General features: G+C 42.7%; 1 protein-coding gene across 4 annotated transcripts in view; it reads right to left on the minus strand.

The window, feature by feature from the left end:
* The window catches only part of pcbp4 (poly(rC) binding protein 4), a 165932-nt gene extending 149856 nt beyond the window's left edge, over nt 1-16076 (minus strand). For 2 of the 4 annotated variants that reach the window (XM_037772960.1, XM_037772950.1), the window contains exon 1: nt 15804-16072. The gene's annotated coding sequence lies outside the window, so the exon portion shown is untranslated. Of the gene's footprint in view, nt 1-15803 lie in introns of all 4 variants that reach the window. The other 2 variants (XM_037772967.1, XM_037772974.1) reach the window with 2 other exon arrangements.
* Nucleotides 16077-16875: the final 799 nt, after the last annotated feature.

Raw genomic sequence — 16875 nt, forward strand, 5'->3', positions numbered from 1 at the left:
CTTTACTCCATTCCTCGAAATACACTTTGTGTTGTAAAATGTAACTGAAAGCAGGTGAAAACATTTGTAGTTAATCTCCAAGAGGGGGGTTCACATTTAGACCTTTTTCTATCTTCAGTTTAGTTTTACGAAGATACGGCTTTTACTTATAAAACAAGGCCAGTTATTTATTTATTTTATTCATTTTTCTTGTTCCTTCACTTGATGTTTGAGCTTCACTGTGCAGCGTGGATGTTTGTTCAGAGTTTGTTTTCACATTCATCTACTGAAGGAGGAAAGTTTCTCTGTGCTCACCTTAAAACTCTGTTTACACGTCTGTAGGGGTTCATTTAAGACAGTCAATTATGTTTATTTTGAACCAGAACCAGCATGAAAACCATAACAAAGTTTTCAGTTCCACCAAAGTTTTTGCACATTCTATGCAATTGCATTTTCTACTATTAGTAGGGGTGGGAAAAAAAAGTCGATTCACCTATGTATCGGTCGCGGAGGGTCTGCGTGGATACGAGCTGCACCATCACATTTTAAATCCTAAGTGTTAAACACTACACATACAGTAAAGTATGGAAACACTTTGGGTTTCACACATTGCCAGGAAAAGCAGAGCTAGGCATCATGGTTAAAGCTGCATGCTAACTCTGTCATGGACAGGATACATTATCGTATTGCGGTAACGTGATGTCAAGCCAGCCGTCACTCATCTCTGTGGTCAAATCGGCCGATGCTAAAACTGTAGAGCACCCACATACTGACATTTATGCTAAATGCATTCAAACGGCCCCGATGGAGCTGACCATGGATGTATAAAGAGAACGGAGCTGACGGGAGAGCTAGCGACGGACATAGTGAAGTTAGTGGAAGTATACACATGTGACCGGTTTTCAAAATAAGATGTTAACAAAGGGAACTGTATATACAAATTACACATATGGAAATAAGTTTGTTTGGATTATATTCACCAGAAGTATAAAACATTACATGTCCCTCATAAATTAAAAAATAAATAAATACCACTAATTTGACTAATTTGTCTTTATTCTTTGATTTTTTGGTTGCTGGGAAAAAAGAAATCCTGATAATGACTGATATATTTGACTTCAGGACATCTCTGACTACATACATGCTGAAAAATCAAAAAAATGTACTCTATTAATTTAGATATTTTCCAAAGTAAAAGTCCCTAAAAGTGTGTGATTCAACTTTTTCCCATGGTCTAGTGTAAAAAAAACGTTAACCAAAATCGCAATAAAATAGTAATATCGAATCACAATACTTGTACAATCATCAGTTTGTGATAAGCGTATTGCATCATGAAACTGAACCAAATCCTCACACCCCTACAGCACCGGTATCCCTGCAGACTCAGACGCTCCTCTCCTGGAACCGGATTACATCTCAAAACACCACTCGTCATAACCTCTCCTCCTGCTCCTCCACCGCTCACCGCAGTGAGTTATTAACCTCCAACCTTCACTATCTGATGGCTCGCCGCCGCCTTTACTCTCGCACTCATCCTCTCCGCTATATCTCTCTATAATCTCTCTTCCACTTGTCTTCCCGAGCTGTTGTGTTTTTTCCTCATCTCCCTCACATACACGCACTTCAATACAAGAGATCACTGCTTCCTCTCTCTCTCTCTCTCTCTCTCTCTCTGTCAGTCTCCCTTTCTTTCTCGACACCGTCTCCATCCCACTCTAAGTCTCTTCTCTCTGGCTTCCTCTGGAGACTTCAAGTGCATTAGGATAAGAGGCTCTCTACCTTTTTCTCTCGGCCTTCCTTCAGGCTCTGCAGCTCACAGGTCCGGCTTCCTCACTTACACACATCAGAAGACAGCACTTTCAGGGCCGTGCGACCTCCGAGTGTATTTTTATGAAGGCGGCTATTGTACACGGCAGAATGATATTGAGTCTTCACATCCATTAGTGACCACGTCTCCGGTCAATACCATGAAAAGTTTCTTTGTCGTGACCGAGGCAGGTGGTTTGCCCACAACACAACTGAACCCGGAACCAATAGAACTCAGAAAGGGCAGCGAAATATCGACTAAAGCTTTTGAGGAAATATGATGCTTCCAACGCTTCTATTATGGCTTTTCTTGCTACTAGAAAAAAAGAGGAAGAAAAGGAAAAAGAAAGAGATGATGACGTGTTTGTCGACTATAAGCCAGCAGACAGGATTACACACAGCGTAACCTGCAGAGCCATCCCGACAGCCATCAATATTTCCTGTTACTCGTCTTTAATCACAAACTCAAAGTCCACCCAAGTTCCATTAATTAACAAATTGCCCGACAACAAGCTAACAGGCTGTCTAATAAATAATCAGCGGCCTGAGAGAGCGGGGCTGTGCATGATTTGGACTGTTTGGACTAATCCGCAGCCAGCTCCGTCTCAGAGGAGGAGGACTTGTGAAACTCCCCAAGGAGAGAGGCTGTTCAAAGCTGCATGTACAGACGTCAACCGAAACAGCTTGATCTGTCATCAAGAGATGCACAAATATGTGAGGGAATCAGAGGAGAGGAAGAGAGGAAAGGAAAGACATGGTAAAAAGAGAGAGAGAGAGATTCAACAAGAGAAGAAGAATGGAAAGAAAAGAAAAGAGAGACAGAAGACAGAAAAGTAGACGGAGAGGTAGAAAGAGAAATCCTCTCACTAATTAATAGGTGTCTGAATTTCAATTAACGCTGACCTCAATTTCTGCGAGGAAGAGAGAAAACAAGAGGGAGAACATGAAGAGGATAAAAGAAAAAAAAGCGACAGCTTACGTAAGAGAGCATTTTGTGGAAGATATTTTGTTATTCCCCGTCGCTCTGCTGATGTGAACAATACTTCCATTCTTCAACAGATTTTTAGCTCCGAATGTGGAGGCCACCGTTCTCAGGGTCATGATGCTTTGGGTTGTCGGGATGCTACAGTACGTTGCATTATTTCATAGGTTCTTTGTTTCGATGTGTGTTCTACCACACTTTTTAACAGAGAGGCTTGTGTTGTGCCATGTAGTGTTACAATACAAAATGGTGCACAGCAATCCTGGGATGTTAGTTGTGTCTTGACGGGTTACATCGTGTTGTGGCACTTATTGCAATCTTGTATTTTGTTGCTTTTGTTGTTGCTGGTACTAGCTCACATTCTTCATTTGGAATGCATGGTATCTCTGCTCTTCAAAGACGGTTTGTCCCTGTGGGACTGACCCTGGAAATATATTTTACTAGGGCTGCCAATCGATTGAAATATTTAATCACAATTAATGGCATGATTGTCCATGGTTAATTGTGATTAATTGCAAATTAATCGCACATTTTTAACTGTTCAAAATGTACCTTAAAGAGAGATTTGTCAAGTATTTAATACTGGGACAAAACCCTGGGACAAAATGATAACACATGGGGGATTGTGGTCTAATGTGTGTCAGTTAAGGGGTCGTTGACGTGAAAAAGTTTGGGAACCAATGTTCTAAATCCTATATACAACCCCAACATAACACACACCTTACTGCCTGTGATCTCTGTTATTATGTCATCCTCTCTGTTTTCCAACTGTGTGAATGAATGTGAATACAAGAGCATGGACAATTGCCATGACTTTGAAAACAAGTCAGGTGAAATAAGAGTGCACCAGTGCACACAGATACAGTGATTTTCTGGCTTTTCAGAGGAAAAAGAGCATAGAAAACCATTAAAGTCAGCAGCAACAGAGGATGTTCACATCGCAAGAGAGTTTGCAGACATGAAACTTAAAGTATTAGATAGAAAGACTGCTATATGGAATAAAAGACTGGAAATACTTGGGCATCAAAATAAAATGTCAAGCACCCAAACATGGAGATTTGTTGTCCAAGGGAGGTTTGTGTTGTTAAAAAAGGAATCGATCGGGTTGGTTTTAAAGCTGTGACTTTCCTCCACATTCTTGAGCGTTGCAGCATCCAAAGGTTGAATTTCAAACGGTTTCTTTAAGCAGAGATACGATAAAAATAAGCAGTTCCTCCAGGAACCCCTGCGGTGTCATTAAAAATGCCAGCTCAACATTGAAGTTTGTGTTTCAGTGTGTGAGTTTCTTGTACATACAGCATATTACAACAGTTTGACTGACTAGAAACTAAAACCGATACTAAAAATAAATGTCATAAAAAATGTGATCCAAAACAGTGAAGTTGCAGGCTGGACAAAAAAAAAAACAATGAGGTGGAGGACATTAGAAGGCTCTGTAGAGCTGGAGGGAACTGTGGAGTCGGGTCATCATTTTCATATAATGCAAATATTATAACTGGTTGCTCAACCGTGGATAAAAAGGTGGTGGTGTTCTTCGAAATTGGGGGGGGAAAACTGGCTAAACAGGAAGGCAATCCAGGCACTCCTAGATCTTATAACAAGTGGCAACCAGGAAGGATATGTTAAAAAGCCTTTATAATAGTGGCTAAATCATTTTAAAAGCCAACATGTTTTGACCACTGTAGATCTTCCTCAGGGCATTTAACAGACAAAACAGGTGTGGCCTCACCTATAGTGTCAGCAACCAATGGGAGGCAATCAATTATAGCCTATGGAGACATCTCATAACACAAATTTGTTTTAACGACACTAATTTCTTTAACGCATTAACGCAACATCCAATTTTCGTAACCTGGCATCATATGAAACTAGAAAACCTAAGGAATCCATTGGTACCAACTATGGATGCACCGATCCGGTATCGGGTCCAATACTGTGCTCATGTACTCGTACTAGCAAAACAGCTCCGATACAACAGCACCGATACCAATCTACGACAGCGTGACTGTAACGTTTTTTGTATGTAAGTGCTACTGAAGTGGAGATTTCTAAGTCTGAGAAAAAAAACTTTAGAGATATGTATTGTAAAATTCCATACATTTTTCAAGACAGTACATGTGATTAAGGTACAAAATACAAATATACTAATAGATATTACCCTGAAACTTACCCAGTTGATTACTTACATTATGACAATTATGTTTCTGAAATTGTTGGTTTAAATATGCAAATGAGGCATTATCTAATGTTAACTTCTGGTGAATTTAGGATAAATCTACAGACAGAAATAGACAAAGAAGTAAAATAAACACCTAAATGTGTATCTTGGATGTTTTCTTTCCACTAGTCTGAAAGAAGACTTGTTATGGAAGCAAAATAGCAATATCAGAGTCGCTGCTTATTAAACAACAGTTTGAAACTTTGCTGCCATATACATAGCTGCCATCGCCTTGTTACAAACCCATGTCCCAGTTGTCACAGTCCTCTCCATCTCAAGACTAAACTGGATCGAATCAATAAAATCAATGAAGGGATCGCAGCTCTCATCTGGATTCTCCTGGGCCGTCTTTTTCATGGACACCGGCGGGCGTCCCTGACATTTTACCCGGGTTCATCCTCATGTAGCATACACAAAACAGGCACAGCGAATCCGTTCAGCATCCAAGAAGTCACACGGTTTGCTTCGGGCCACTGTTGCATGCATGTAAGGCCGTGATCGATATCAAACTCTTTGATGATGGCAACTCATATGAGCACGGACACACACGAGTTTATAAAGAGGAGCCTGCTATCTACAATTAGTTACACACACACACAAACACACACACACACACACACACACTGAGGCAACATGTATACACAAAATCTTCAATCTGCGATTAGTCATGCACTTACACAATCAGGCATGCTGCATGTCCCAGCTCCAGGGCTGAGAGCTCGCTGGAATCTTTGAACTCCAACGTGTTGATGAAAACAGCAGCATGTTAGCATTAATCCCAAAACTGTGCATGTGTGCGCTGTATGTTGGTGCATTGTTGTGCAAGACTGTATCCATATTCCATACTGTGTAATCACTGTGAGTAGATGAAAGGCACTCAGTCCTTAGTCCAAGTGAGGTACTCACCTTTGGACTAGGGGATGTGACGGTGAGGACATTTTCCCACCGGTTAATAAACTCGTGACAACACCGGTGTTAATGATTACATCGGACATTTTACAAGAAAAGATGACGGTCAATATACTGTATGTAGTGCGCTTACTTTGATCTTTAACGTCGGGTGGCTGTGTGTCTGGCCTCTCCGGTCAAGCTTTTGCTGCGGGGGCCGCAGGTTTCCACCCTGCGATGCTCCGCGGCACACACCGGCTGTGACCGCTCCGTCCTCCTCACAGCGATGGCCTCATTAACGTTATGGTTCCCTTATAACATTGAATTGAAATCTGAAATATTGCCAAATTGCCACTTTTTCGCTTGTGAAATATTACATCTGCTACTCTGAGCTGAGACTCCGTATGGAGCAGATGCGTTCACTGCCAGTTGTAGCGTCTGTCGTCCGACTTTGTATTAATAACACGGTGCTGATACGACAAAATTAACTAAATGGGTTTTATTTCTGTAAAAAAAAAAAAGCAAAATGACGGTGGGGACGGTGGGTATGTAATCGATCGGCAACCAGTAACACTGACTACCACAACAAGTGTACTTCGGATAGACCTTCAAAGGCCTGTTTGAGGGCTCAAGTTAGAATTAGGTTCAGGTTAGGGTAAGGGTTGGGTTCAGTCATTTAGTTGTGATGGTTAGGGTAAGAGGCTAGGGAATGCATTATGTCAATCGGTGTCCTCACAAAGATAGAAGTACACAGCTATGTGTGTGTGTGTGTGTGTGTGTGTGTGTGTGTTTGGCATGTGTGGTCACGTGTGTTTCTAACAAGCCGTGCCTGCTGCAACCCCTCCACTCTATCCTTATCACAACTACCACTGGTGCATTCCTCGATGCTAACAACAGGCCATAGGCGCTGGACTCTTTTTTTTTTTCCCTCTCTCGCTGTGCCGCTGTTTGTCTGCCCTATAAATAGGCCATTACTTTGAAATGCAAGTATGCTTCCTAAAATCCCCACCCCTCTCACTCCGAGCGCTCTCCCTCAAACACACACACACACACACACACTAACATGTACTAGCGGTCCTCCCCGTACACACAATCAGCCCACCGACCCAACAACAGAGCCCAGATTAAACTCGCCTTTTTAAAGCTCACCTCAGTGAGGATGGAGGGGGCAACATCACCGGGCTGTTTGATGTGGCTGGTTGATATGCAGCTCGTGATGTTTCCTTCAGTGAGTGAGACTGACTGAGTGCGTGCAGTGCAATGACAGCAAATCCTTGTTTTAACTTATATAGCCATACAAATACACAGCTAGAGGGTTGCAGGTTCGAATCCGGCTTGGGACACTTCCGGGTGGAGTTTTCATGTTCTCCCCGTGTTAGCGTGGGTTTTCTCCGGGTACTCCGGTTTCCTCCCACAGTCCAAAGACATGCAGGTTAGGTTAATTGTGGACTCTAAATTGCCCGTAGGTGTGAATGTGAGCGTGAATGGTTGTCTGTCTATATGTGTCAGCCCTGCGATGGACTGGCGACCTGTCCAGGGTGTACCCTGCCTTCGCCCAATGTCAGCTGGGATCGGCTCCAGCCCCCCCGCGACCCCTAACGGGATAAGCGGTTGCAGATGGATGGATGGATGGATAGCCATACAAATACTATTATATACTATTATACTATACTACCAAGAGTGGAACGGAAATTTAAGTGTTTTCCGTGGTCGTTTTACTAGTACAAAAGAAAATGGCGATTTCGGTTAGGTACTATGATGACAACACAAGTCAGTGGCGTTAAAGTGTGGTCGCAGCTCGCCGGGAAGAGAGCGGACGCCGCTCAGAAGCGGCGGGGAGTGAAGAAGAGGGACTGTTAGACCCAGCGCTGCCGCTCGTGACCAGCCCACTGTTCGGCTCATTTTCTGAAACCAGTGTAGCATTAAAGCATGGTGGAATCAGCAAGCTATCAAGCTAGCTAACGAGCCGACAATTCTAATTCTGAACCGCTTTAATGCGGACAGCTGGCTAGTTAGCTAACTTGCTAATTCTGCCATGCTTTAATGCGCACAGCTGGACACTTGTAAAAGTTACGCCGCAATGACAGAGCGGCTATAGCTGCTAACGTAGCACAAAAACACACTGTTTGTCGGACAATCGCTATCGTTAATCTGTGTAATCAGTTGCTATTTACTGGGAACATGGCTGCATGTCCGCGACACTACACGCAGAACCGTGGGTGCTAGGTTTACTATCCTGATGGTGAACTGGGGACTCAGTTGTCTGTTGTACTCATACACTGCAGCTGCCGCACCGCTGCGTGTGAGTCACTAATCTTGTCGGTTAACGGTTAATAATCGGTTAACAAGGGTTGGTTATCGGTTAAGAATTTTTTCAAAATTAGCATCCCTACTGCAAACCTCACCTCTGTGAGTCCGCGACTTGCCGTAAGCCTTAGCCCACTACAACGGTTGCAATGGCAACGGTACACATAAAAATGGCCGCGGCTCAGAACATACTGTAACGTTGATTTGAATGGAAATGTCCGAACTACTCCTATTTTATTTCTATGCATATAATTTAATACAGAAAGCAGTAAAAGTCTTGATGTTTCCTCCTTGCAAATGTGTCAGATTATGCATCTGTAGTCCATATTATGCCTTAGTCAATCAACTGGAAATCAATCAGCAAAACATTTGATATTCAACTAACCGTTTCAGTCTTTGCTTTTCTTAAGAAAATTGCCTAAATTTTCCAATATGAATGTTTCCTGGTTTCCTTTGTCCTCTGCCATTGCAGAGCTTTTTCTTCAGTGCCAACAGAATTAACAGCTCATTTTTTTTTTTGTCTTTTACAATATTGTACTTGTGACTGCAACTCTTCTGAAGCAGTTTTCCTGTCGGACACAGCGGTGCAGTGACCTCGTAGTTATAGAAAGTGGCCTTGAGATTTACAGAATATGAGGCCAGCTTCCAGTGAGGACATCCATCCTCCAGCTGCAGCTGCAGTATCTTCACTGTAAAACCTTTCTGCTGGATTAGTCAAGGATGTCAAGTGATGCCGAAGCGATCTACCATACTTCATCATGGTATCACGGATGCCCCAGAAAAGGCTTAAAAAGTTGTCAGATCAGCTCACTGCTCGGCAGCACCGCTGTGGTGCATCGTATATGACAATGAACCACTGCACAGTAGTGTTTACATGTAATAGCTGTTACACTGATTGTGCAGAGCTTGTGTTTGAATGCATTCACCCAGAAGTTTAGTCTCCCCTAATTAACTCAATTAACTCAGGGTCAATTCTACCTTTATCTAATGTTTAGATTTCTGTTCTGGAGATGCATGCAAATTAATGCAAAATTAACAAGATAATGCCTAAATGCATTTTTAAACATAAAATTTCATAAAACTTGTCATGCAAAAAATAATTGGCTTAATGTAAGTAATCAACTGGGGAAGTTTCATGGTATCAGTTAGTTAAAAATGTTCACCTGGGGTGAAATCCCCATGTTGCAGGCTGAATGTCACATTGTTCCCCTCTTTTACTTTCCAGTTATTTCACTACTCCTTTTCAAGAATGAAGTCCGTGATAAGCAGTACTTCATCGTGAATTTATTGTGTCCCGAGAGGTCATCTCATACTGTGTATTCCTGGCGTACAAGGACTGTGGCAACACTGATTTTAGAGCCGTGGTTCCCAACCTGAGGGTCGAGTCTGATAAAGGGGTCATGAGATTATTATCGAAAAAGAAAATAAAAATAAATCTGAAGCACAAAATGGTGTTTCTTTCCTCTATATTTGGCTTTTGTCTTACTGTATATTTTCATACTGTATAGTTTGATACTATTAATATAATCATATTCTGTACACTACACACACTACAGATGTTCCAAATTAGGTATAAACTTTAACGTGTCACAATTCTACCTGAATTAGGCCTGGGGAACATATTACTACTGTTTACAGTATAATATATGCAGCTTTTGAATGGCATTTACTTTTTGTTTTAATAATAACTTTAGAGCACTTTTTCATACAAGGGATGTAGCTCAAAGTGCTTGACAAAAGAAAAGAAAAATGCAACACAATCAAACAAGTCAAAATAGAAACCATTAAGAATAATACAAAAATGAGGGAATTAGTAAAAATAATAATAAAATGAATAATAATAGTTAGAATGACATCAATTATAAGCCAAATTAAATTAATAGGTCTTCAGCTGCCGTTTAAAAATGTTCAATTTTCAAGCTAAATGCCCATGAATGCTGCTTTTCTTTGTCTTTAGTGACATTAAATTGAAGATGTTGTACTAAACAAGAGAAGAGTTATGAAGAAGAGAAGAGTGATGGGTATCTTTCACCATTTCGTGAAATTTTTTCGACTAAATTAGTAAATTGAGAAAATAATCTGAAGATTAACTGCTGATTAAAACCACTGTTAGTTTCAGCCCTGATGTTATTTGGTCTTATAAAAACTATACAATCTATGAAGGCATGGTCAGTCTTTGATCAGAGTGGTTAATGGGCATGCAACTTGTGATGAGGGGTTAGTATATTACACATTACTTTATATTAAGGGCTCACAGGCAACAACCTTGTTGGTTCTTTATGTTTCCCCTGCAGGGATTGACATTTGCATAGAATCCCCCTAAAACACATCACAGGATCACGCTGCCGCTTTTTTGCATAGGATTATCTTCAGCTGAGTATTATAGCCCTCCAGTGAGAACACGAGGCGATCAGACCTTACCAATTACTGAGCCACACTTTCCCATAAAGACATCGTCACCCCCCACCCTACACACCCCCCCACACACACACGCACATACACACACAGAGAGAGAAGGCAGACTATAGTTGTCTTCTGCCTCCAAACTAGGCTGCTGATGTAACGACTGAACATCTGTGAGCTTTGGGGGAGACTGAGCCATATGCCACCCAAATTTTAGGAGCTGATGGAGGGGGGGATGTAGACCAGGGGGATTGATGCTGTGGGTGGTGGTGGTCTTCTATTAGAGGAGCGGTTATCAGAGTCGGGTTCATGGAGCCTCCAGGGGCCATGTGGGTTTGAGTTACTGAGAGGAAGTAACAGGAGTGATAATTCACTTTTCTATTATAATAAAGGATCAGGGCTGGCTAAAGGCATAGGCCATATAGGCGGTCACCTAGGGCGCCACCTTCTGGAGTGCTGGTCGCCCTTAAAAAAAAACACACACTAGAATAAAAAATATGTATATATATATTTTTTTTTTAAAAAGGCCGATGAGTGCCTTTCCTTATTTTCTGCATTGAGGTAACAAATGAAGAAAGAAAGAAAGAAAGAGAAAGAAACTTCTGCCCAGCTACACTTATTTGCTAATAAAAGTGTAAGTTGTACTGACATTGACTGAACATTTTTAAGCCAACAATCTCAAGGACCAATTGTTTATTTATATTATAATACAGTTATTTATGAAAATAAAAATCGTAATTTTTGTCGCCATAGATTGCTCCAGGGATGATGTATTTTTTTAGGCCAATCAGGAAGTTAGCATCGCCCTGGGTTCCCTTGACAAAAAGCCAATGGGGTTTTGGATTATTGCAGAAAATAAGCTCTGTGGCAAACACATGTTTATGATACTTACACATTTTGTTCAGCAAGATAATCTCCACAAACGAACATCACTTTTATGATTTTTGAAGTGTGAATGCAATCGCCAGAAGTAAAAAGCTAACGTTAGGCTTTAAACGAACTACACCACTGTTGCAGGAGCGCGAGTATACACAACACGGCTGTAAAGGCGGACGAGTCGGCGTGATGACGTTTAGCAGTCTCATTTAGCCACTTGTTAGCCACCGTCTTTTTTAAGACACATAAAGGCATATTTACTGACGTATTTTATATCGTACAAGAAAATGTTAAAATCTCTTCAGCTTGTGTTAACCACAGTCCTTATTTCAGGCATCTAACTAAAAACTCATTGACTTCCAGACGAGGGAACCAGAAGTGATAAAATGCTAACTCTATTGTGATGTTTATTAAGGGTTCTGGGGGGGTGCCTAGAGGGGCTCCGTGGGGAGGGGTTGCGTGGCAGGGCTCAAAATCCGAATTTCGCCTAGGGCACCAAAAGGGCTAGAGCCGGCCCTGAATCTCAGTAACAGTACAGCTGGTGTTTAAAGCTGCAGTGCGTAGAATTGAATTATGATAAAAAAAAAAAAGTTATTTTTATAAAACGGTCACTATATCCTGACAGTAGTCAAGGCCTATTGAAAGAGGCTGGGTCACATCTCATCACTCATCTTCAACCACTTATCCGGGGTCGAGTCGCGGGGGCAAGAAGCTCCAGCAGGGGACCCCAAACTTCCCTTTCCCGGGCCACATTAACCAGCTCTGACTGGGGGATTCCGAGGCGTTCCCAAGCCAGTGTGGAGATATAATCTCTCCACCTAGTCCTGGGTCTTCCCCGTGGCCTCCCCCCGGCTGGTCGTGCCAGGGGGCATCCTTACCAGATGCTCGAACCACCTCAGCAATCAATATTCTGTTACTGTATTGCCCGTTACTGTTTAGCTGATTTAGCTAGATTTTTTAAAGCCTGTACACAGAGCCATTAGGAGGAGTAGAATTCTAGTTTTCTCTCAGAACACTTGAATAACAATATGCTGAAAGGTTATTATAGATTTTTTTGCCCATTGATGCCCAAAACATTCTGCCTACTGCAGGTTAAAAAGTCACTGTGTTAATCAGATATTTCATTTCCAGTAGCCCAGCAGCAGTCCAGGGACCACACTGGAGCTTTAATGTGCAGTCTGTAGGGAAGGTGAACACACACCGCTCTATACCGGCTCTGTTATGGGTCTTGGTGTATGGGGTATAACACATGCGCAGTGTAACTGAAGCTGTGGTCGTGCGTTGCGCTCAATTTCGGCGAGTGCAAACGAGATTTTACTGCGCATGTGTTATACTCTGGGAGGTATGACGCGTGACCCAGCCTCCTTTCTATAGGCCGTGTGTAAAATGAGGAAGTTTGTGACCCGGCAGCCATGTTGAGATCGGTTGGGGAAAATACCAAGCACCGCCCACCAGCCGGAGCTCAGCCAATAGGAACGCTCTCTCTCTGAAATTATTAGTTAAAGTCTCCAGTCACAGGCTCGATTTTTTTAAATCCTGAAAACGGAGCCATGAGGAGGTGCAGAAATCTCTCAGAACACTAGAATAACAATATGCTGGAAAAGGTTATTATAGATATTTTTGCCCATTAATGAACCAAAACATTCTGCCTACTGCAGCTTTAAAAAGTCACTGTGTTAATCAGATATTTCATTTCCAGTAGCCCAGCAGCAGTCCAGGGACCACACTGGAGCTTTAATGTGCAGTCTGAAGGGAAGGTGAACACACACCGCTCTATACCGGCTCTGTTATGGGTCTTGGTGTATGGGGTATAACACATGCGCAGTGTAACTGAAGCTGTGGTCGTGCGTTGCGCTCAATTTCAGCGAGTGCAAAGGAGATTTTACTGCGCATGTGTTATTCTCCGGGAGGTATGACGCGTGACCCAGCCTCCTTTCTATAGGCCTTGTGTAAAATGAGGAAGTTTGTGACCCGGCAGCCATGTTGAGATCGGTTGGGGAAAATACCAAGCACCGCCCACCAGCCGGAACTCAGCCAATAGGAACGCTCTCTCTGAAATTATTAGTTAAAGTCTCCAGTCACAGGCTCGATTTTTTTAAATCCTGAAAACGGAGCCATGAGGAGGTGCAGAAATCTCTCAGAACACTAGAATAACAATATGCTGGAAAAGGTTATTATAGATATTTTTGCCCATTAATGAACCAAAACATTCTGCCTACTGCAGGTTAAAAAGTCACTGTGTTAATCAGATATTTCATTTCCAGTAGCCCAGCAGCAGTCCAGGGACCACACTGGAGCTTTAATGTGCAGTCTGTAGGGAAGGTGAACACACACCGCTCTATACCGGCTCTGACATGGGTCTTGTGGTATGGGGTATAACACACGCGCAGTGTAACTGAAGCTGTGGTCGTGCGTTGCACTCAATTTCGACGAGTGCAAGCGAGATTTTACTGCGCATGTGTTATTCTCTGGGAGGTATGACGCGTGACCCAGCCTCCTTTCTATAGGCCTTATGTGAAATGAGGAAGTTTGTGACCCGGCAGCCATGTTGAGATCGGTTGGGGAAAATACCAAGCACCGCCCACCAGCCGGAGCTCAGCCAATAGGAACGCTCTCTCTCTGAAATGATTAGTTAAAGTCTCCAGCTCGATTTTTTTAAATCCTGAAAACGGAGCCATGAGGAGGTGCAGAAATCTCTCAGAACACTAGAATAACAATATGCTGGAAAAGGTTATTATAGATATTTTTGCCCATTAATGAACCAAAACATTCTGCCTACTGCAGCTTTAAAAAGTCACTGTGTTAATCAGATATTTCATTTCCAGTAGCCCAGCAGCAGTCCAGGGACCACACTGGAGCTTTAATGTGCAGTCTGAAGGGAAGGTGAACACACACCGCTCTATACCGGCTCTGTTATGGGTCTTGGTGTATGGGGTATAACACATGCGCAGTGTAACTGAAGCTGTGGTCGTGCGTTGCGCTCAATTTCAGCGAGTGCAAAGGAGATTTTACTGCGCATGTGTTATTCTCCGGGAGGTATGACGCGTGACCCAGCCTCCTTTCTATAGGCCTTGTGTAAAATGAGGAAGTTTGTGACCCGGCAGCCATGTTGAGATCGGTTGGGGAAAATACCAAGCACCGCCCACCAGCCGGAGCTCAGCCAATAGGAACGCTCTCTCTGAAATTATTAGTTAAAGTCTCCAGTCACAGGCTCGATTTTTTTAAATCCTGAAAACGGAGCCATGAGGAGGTGCAGAAATCTCTCAGAACACTAGAATAACAATATGCTGGAAAAGGTTATTATAGATATTTTTGCCCATTAATGAACCAAAACATTCTGCCTACTGCAGGTTAAAAAGTCACTGTGTTAATCAGATATTTCATTTCCAGTAGCCCAGCAGCAGTCCAGGGACCACACTGGAGCTTTAATGTGCAGTCTGTAGGGAAGGTGAACACACACCGCTCTATACCGGCTCTGACATGGGTCTTGTGGTATGGGGTATAACACACGCGCAGTGTAACTGAAGCTGTGGTCGTGCGTTGCACTCAATTTCGACGAGTGCAAGCGAGATTTTACTGCGCATGTGTTATTCTCTGGGAGGTATGACGCGTGACCCAGCCTCCTTTCTATAGGCCTTATGTGAAATGAGGAAGTTTGTGACCCGGCAGCCATGTTGAGATCGGTTGGGGAAAATACCAAGCACCGCCCACCAGCCGGAGCTCAGCCAATAGGAACGCTCTCTCTCTGAAATGATTAGTTAAAGTCTCCAGCTCGATTTTTTTAAATCCTGAAAACGGAGCCATGAGGAGGTGCAGAAATCTCTCAGAACACTAGAATAACAATATGCTGGAAAAGGTTATTATAGATATTTTTGCCCATTAATGAACCAAAACATTCTGCCTACTGCAGCTTTAAAAAGTCACTGTGTTAATCAGATATTTCATTTCCAGTAGCCCAGCAGCAGTCCAGGGACCACACTGGAGCTCTAATGCGCGTCTGAACACACGGCTCTATACCGCCAGGCTGGCACGTTGCTTCAACCCGGCGTCTAAAAGAGAGACGGCTGATCATCATCACTGTGACTGGGAACGTTCTGCGCGCACGTCGCGTCTTTAATCACAAGCATTGTGTCGTTATAGGAGCAGTGGAAGCACATCACGTCGCTCCCGCATTCAGCTCTGGAAGTTAAAGTCGAGCAGCGACCACACAACAACACAACACATCCACACAGCTCTCACTTTACAACGCAAGTGTGTTTAAACTCGTGCACATGGTTGGATGCCAGGCAGCGCTGACAAGACGCGCACATAAACAAAACATTAGAAAGAAGAGAGATCCGTTACCGTGAAGAAGAAGAGGAGGAACAAACGATGCAGGAGTGGAGGAAGAAGAAATTATAAATCCTTAGTTGGTGCCCGCATTGTCGGACAGAGAGGAGGAGGAGGAGGAAGAGGAGGATGATGAGAGGGAGCAGGCTGCTACTGTGAGGGAATAATCCGACTGTCAGTGACAATAAACCGGAGAGCAGAGGAAGAGGAGGAGGAGGAGGAAGAGGAGGAGGAGGAGGGGGGGGGCTCCTCCATCCAATTAGAAAGAGCCCGATTGATTGTCACAGGAAATAAAGCAGAGTGTTTAAAGCAGCTCCAGTCTGTCAGGATGGGACACTGTTTGATTGGAGGCTGTTTTTTTTTTGTGGGAAGAGGGACATTTAAAAATGGAAATAATAATAATAAGTATGAATTAGAATCACGTGATCAAAGCATGACAAAGTGCAATACTGGCAGTTTGTGATTTAGGGTAACAGCAATTTATTTCAGCATGCTGTGCAGATTTCCTTCACTATTTATTGCCAGATCCACTGTGTGAGATGCAGTGCTGAGAGATTATAGTGCACATTTCCATATTCATAAGCTGCCATGAAGCCTTCACCATGTCTCCTCTCCTGCTGCCATCTAGAGTGAGCAGGAGGTCATTAAAGACTGCCTGGCACACACTTCTGTTTTTATGATTTCAAAATGATGATACAGTGGCTCCATATGATTATTATAACTACGGCTGTAAATCGATTCAGATATTTCATTGCGATTAATCGCAAATTAATCGCACAGTTTTTATCTGTTCAAAATGTACCTTAAATGGACTGTATGTACGTTTTTTACATGTATTAACATGTTTTAATTATTTTTTATTGCCAATGTGTGAACAGGTTGTAACCTAACCTAAAAAAAATGCGACCCTCCGTAACTTTCTGGGTTTCCTCCATCAACCTGTAGACTGCTTTTAATGTGAAAAATCCGGGCTGTTTTTTATGGGAAAATCGTCCAAATGTCATGCGCGCTCGCAAGTGCCTTTATTTTCAACTTCGCTTGCAGGGGTAACAGTGTGCAACAATAGCTAACGTTCAGTTAGAAATGG

The sequence above is a fragment of the Sebastes umbrosus genome, chromosome 1, assembly GCF_015220745.1.
Source record: "Sebastes umbrosus isolate fSebUmb1 chromosome 1, fSebUmb1.pri, whole genome shotgun sequence".
NCBI lineage: Eukaryota > Metazoa > Chordata > Actinopteri > Perciformes > Sebastidae > Sebastes > Sebastes umbrosus.